General features: G+C 41.9%; 1 pseudogene; it reads right to left on the bottom strand.

Annotated features, from left to right (window-relative positions):
- Nucleotides 1-361: 361 nt before the first annotated feature.
- On the bottom strand, nt 362-1324 carry LOC123389697 (annotated as a pseudogene).
- Between the last annotated feature and the right edge of the window lie 3858 nt (nt 1325-5182).

Below are 5182 nucleotides of genomic sequence, written 5' to 3'. Positions count from 1 at the left end.
CTGGGATTTCCCATTCCCTTACCAGATGCTGTTGTACACTTATTAGCTGAAGCCAGGAAAAAAAAAACGGCTTATCCAAAGCTCTTTTTCTCCAGTCCTCAAGTCACCTCAACACAGGCATAGAGAAAATGTTTGGGATTAAAAGCAAAAGAAGCCATAGGAAAATAATCAAAACTCAAGCTATCTAGGTAACTAAATTAGTGATGGATCTGAGTCCCCAGCGGTGTTCTTTGCCAGGAGACTAGCAGGACAGAAAGAACTCCTCACTGCAGAATGATCTCTATCCACAGAGTCTAGACCAGACAGGGACTCTTGGCTGTACCTTTGGCAGCAACCTCAGAAGAAAATAATGGGGATGTGTTCAGATCTGTCCTTTTAGGGAGAAAACCCTCATCACTCGGTGGCGGATCTGCCGGGGTCTTCACCCCATAGACAAGAGGATTGAGTGCAGGTGGCACAAGGAGGTAGAGGGTGGCCAGAAGAATATGAACATTGATGGGGTACATGGTGGCCAAAGCGATGAGTGAGAAAGGAGAACATCCCTGGAATATAGAAGATCAGGATGACACAAATATGAGACCCACATGTGCTAAAGGCCTTAAGACGAGCCTCTCCCCCTGGTTACCTCAGCACAGTCTGAAGGATGAGACCATAGGAAATACCAATGGCCACAACATCTATCCCAACCACAAGCAGGGGCCACTGCCAAACCCATAAGCTCGGTTTACTGTGGTTTTCTGAGCAGGCCAGTTTTACCACAGCCATATGTTCACAATAGGCATGGCCTATGATGGTGGCCCGGCAGAAGATGAGTCTCTGCAACAGGATAGGAAAGGGGAGGAGGAGGGACCAATCCCCGTACCAACACTGCCATCCCAATGCGCCCCCTATGATCCCTGGATGCAAGATGGTAAGAATGGTGCCAGAGGGTGACAAATGGCTACATAGCGATCCAGAGCCATGGCCACAAGTACACCCTGACTCCATGGAAGAGAACGCATGGATGAAGAACATCTGGATCAGGCAGACAGTGTACCCAATCTCATGGGCATGAACCAGGAGTACCGCAAGGGTTTTGGGTGCAGTGGAGGAGGCCAGCACCAGGTCAATGCCAGAGAGCATGGCCAGAAAGAGGTACATAGGCTGGTGCAAGGATGAGTCAGTCCAGATGATGAAGATGATGCTCACATTGCCCATTACAGCAAGAAGATAAAAGGATACACAGTGGCAATGCTATCCAGTGCTGGCTTTCCTCCAAGCCGGGGATGCCCATCAGGAAAAAAGAAGGGTGGAGTAGCCTCCAGCTTGAATTATTAAAGGCCATCGTCAATGGCTTGGGACACAGAAGAGAGAAAAAGAAACCAAAATCATGATCTCTCCATTCCTGGTGGGTTATCCCAGTGTCTAGATCTGGCCACCATCTTCATGAGAAGAAGAAGCTGAAAGTGAAACACAAGCAAATAAGTGAGATACAAAGAAGAGAATCCCCTGGTCTTGAGATAACGTCTTTAAAGGTGAGACATCCACAATTCTGAACTACAATGGGTCTAGTTTTCATTTACAGGTAAGAGTAAGCACTCTGCTTTTAGAGAGATGTTTAAAGTCTACCATTCAATTACTTCTCACTTGGAATGTCCACTGGAAAGGATCCTCTGCAGCCCTCTCTTGCCATTGCTGAACGCTGTAAATCAATCTGTTCTCTTTAAAGTATTCTCCCTCAGTTTCCACAACACAGCAGCCTCCAGTTGTCCCTCCTATGTCTCCCATCCCACCCCCCCTTCTTCATCTACCTCTCTCTTATGTGGGTGTTGATTCCAGGGTCCCATCCTCTCCTCTCTTCCCTGTTCTGTACATTATCCCTGATTGAGTTCATCCATTTATTAGTATTGTAACCAATTACGTCCTTTAATTTCTTCCAAATCCCAGGTTTCTGAGTCAAATACTTTTCTGCAACCCAGATCTATTTTGCATTTATCTATACCTAAATATCTATACCACACACTCAAGGAATTCAAGACTGAATTAACTTGTTTACTCCCCAAATCCACTCTAACCTCCTTCATGCTCATAGCTCTTGTATGTTAAATCACTATATGTACCCTATTCAACCCAATGTAGTAAACCTGTAAGGATCCTTTCTCTTCTTATCTCTCCTCTCTTTTACTTGTGACCAGTTCCTGTTGACTACAGTTTTAAACTCTTTTGATCCAGTCATTCTTCTTAGCCCCCCAGTGTCACTGCTTAGTGACACACTCCTAACCTCTATCCTCTTAGATCTCTCTGACTTTGATTTCATACCTTTCAAACCAGTCTCCATGTAGTAGGAGGGTGTTTTGTAACATACAGATGTCATCTTCTCACTTCTGAGATTAAAACACTTAGTCCATTAAACCCATGGAATAAAATCATACATTTAAGACTGGTGTACAAAATTTCAAAGTTTATCTGATATACATCACCTTAAAATCAATTGTAGTTATCATTATCATTAACCATTTATAAAAAACATTGCTAAATATGAGATTATCGCCTCTTTCCTTTTTGCTTTGTCCACATGAATCTGTTTCTGTCTCAAATTTTTGCTGTTTATGTCTCACCATGAAGTCATGATGATTCAGTGTTCTTGAAACCCCATATTAACAAGTCATACAATTAAACAGGTGTTCTGTTTATTCTTCTCCATGCGATTCACTTCTAGGGCATTTAAAACAAACAACATGACACTGGATCTGTTTGCATCTATATTTTTGTCTTAAGAACAGACATGGTCTGAAATAATTGTATTTTTTATACATAAGGGAGAGGTTCACCATGTATATCTATATAAAAAAGAGTCAGTGAAGACTCAGGTCCTTCAGATTGTGCATCTATAGATCACTCCTAGTGTCATTTTCATGAATCAATGATGACTACAGTATTGTTTCCAATCTCTGAACATAGCAGTTACAAAATCTGAAAGGACAGATAGGCACATAACTCCCAGTGTGTTTTCATTCCATATTCAAATCCACTTATAACTGCAAGTAACAGTAACATATTTTTATTCAGACCTCCAGGAAAATCCCATAATTAATAAAAATATTCATATTTTAGTACTTGACATTCTGTATGGTGAGAAAAATTAAGTCTCTTTCTTAACTACACCCTCTCTGCTTGTAGGTTTCAGCCCATGTCTCAGTTCAGTTTTCAGCTGAGGAGTCAGAGAATAGCTCTCCATTTGTGGGAGGTCACCCATTGTTTTGATAGGAGCAGTGTGTCAGCAGAGAAGTGGAGGATGGAGCCCAATACAATGGGTAAGGGAGAGAGAACAGACACACAGGTACCCGAGTACCACCTGCCTCTTTATGCTGTGGTGATTTGTAGTCTAGAGCAAAAGCCTAGGGCTATTTCTTAAAAAATTAATTGCTAAAGTCAACAAGAGATGCCCCAGTAATTCTTAGAGGAAAAAGCAGAACAGACTTTATTCCAAAGACCTAGGGGAAGGTATATTTAGTTCTCTGAGTAGGAAGCAGAGTACAATTAGCGAAAAACTGGAGTTGTACATTCATATTTATTCACATAAATTCAGTCCAAGCAACCTGTCTTTCTATGAAGCCATCCCTAAATTCTGTAAATTCGGCATGGCATGCCTCCTTTTCTTCCCTATCAAATCACTTTTACCAGTCATGTCATTGCACTAATGACGTCTACCCTTGTACTGGAAAACCTATCAGTGTGTTGGTGCTTGGAGATCGGGGGGGCTATGTCTTGCTTGGGGCAGCAGTCCTGCGGGCAATTTTTCAGAAGTACAGAATCTAGCTAGTACTTAGCAAGTTTGCTTAATACTTTATGATTATATTATAATATTATATTACTAATATTATATTATATAATGTAACATAAAATATTACAAATATTATTTTACAAACAATAAACAGATGAAGTATATAAAAACAACCATAGACAAAAAACTTGAGGGATTAGCAGATTGTGGGTATTTGTGAGGGATGGGACCTGATTGGGCCTCATGCTCCTCACCTGAAGTGATTTGTTCTGGGTGCTCATGTCAGAAGGAACCCTGTTGAATCTCTATGCCAGAAAAGTCTATAGCAGGATCCCAGCTGTGTGTCAGAATTGAGGGCACCCCTGGTCACTGCTGGTCACGTCATCTATCACATCTCTGTCATTGCAGGCGGGGGGCGCAGGCAGCCCTCTGTGGGCTATGGCTTTGTCCCCTGTTTTTCCATAATCTCTAAAGTGGGCATGGAATTGATCATTAGTGGTAAAAGAGAGATTCAGGGACACGGAGATTATGAGAGGGGCATAGAAACAAATGGGTTCACAATGATGACCTACTAGGAGAGGGAAAAACAAAAAATCAAACCCTTAGAGGCAGGCGTTCAGGTGTCAAATTTCAAGACACATATACAATCTAGCAAAAATACACCTGGTACAGGGGGGTCAATTCTCCTGATCTCCAGGCTACCTATTGAGTATGAGTATCTCACCAGTCTTCTTGATTCAGGAGAGAATGAGAGAAAAAGGAGCAAAATGCCAGACTCAAAGTTTCCATTTATGGTCTTCTTTCTCAGCTACAGAAATACCCAAATCCCCAGTTTAGTCTACATGATTGACCACCTGTCCCCCATGTAGACTACAATGAGACTAACAGTGATGAAGGGATATTTAACATTCAACCAAAAAGCCGATCGCTATACAGAAAATTTTTGAATACCAAAAAGGGAAACCAAAACATCACTTGGGTTAACAGATAAAGATTTCCAGGATGATATTCTCCTAGCTCTGGCAAGCTTGGGGTGTTAAGTGGGTTAACTTAACTCTGTCTACATGCATCGTATTCTGATGGATGAGTAAGTTAGCGAGGCTGCTAAAGGTCCTCTGTGAATGGACTATTGAAGATTCAACCCATGGCTTTCGTTAGTATTGGAAACTCAAACGGGTTACCAATGACAGGTCTGAAGGCAGAAGCTAAGAGGGAATTGGAACAGAAAGGTTTAGTTTTGAGAAGTCAGGACATGGAGAGAACAGCTATCTGAGGCAGGCAAAGAAAATAACACTTAAACGACAACAAAAGTGTCAGACCAGATGTTATTGTAAGACTCAGAAGCCTGGCTTGACATAGCCAACCAAGAAATAGCTCTATCACAAGGGCTATGAGAAAGCAGAAGTCAGCTGTCAATAG

The sequence above is a fragment of the Mustela putorius genome, unplaced genomic scaffold (genome assembly GCF_011764305.1).
Source record: "Mustela putorius furo isolate JIRA1106 unplaced genomic scaffold, ASM1176430v1.1 tig00003999_pilon_pilon_pilon, whole genome shotgun sequence".
NCBI classification, from domain to species: Eukaryota; Metazoa; Chordata; class Mammalia; order Carnivora; family Mustelidae; genus Mustela; species Mustela putorius.
The sequence above is the reverse complement of the archived record's forward strand: the minus strand, read 5'-3'. Positions and strand labels throughout refer to the sequence as shown.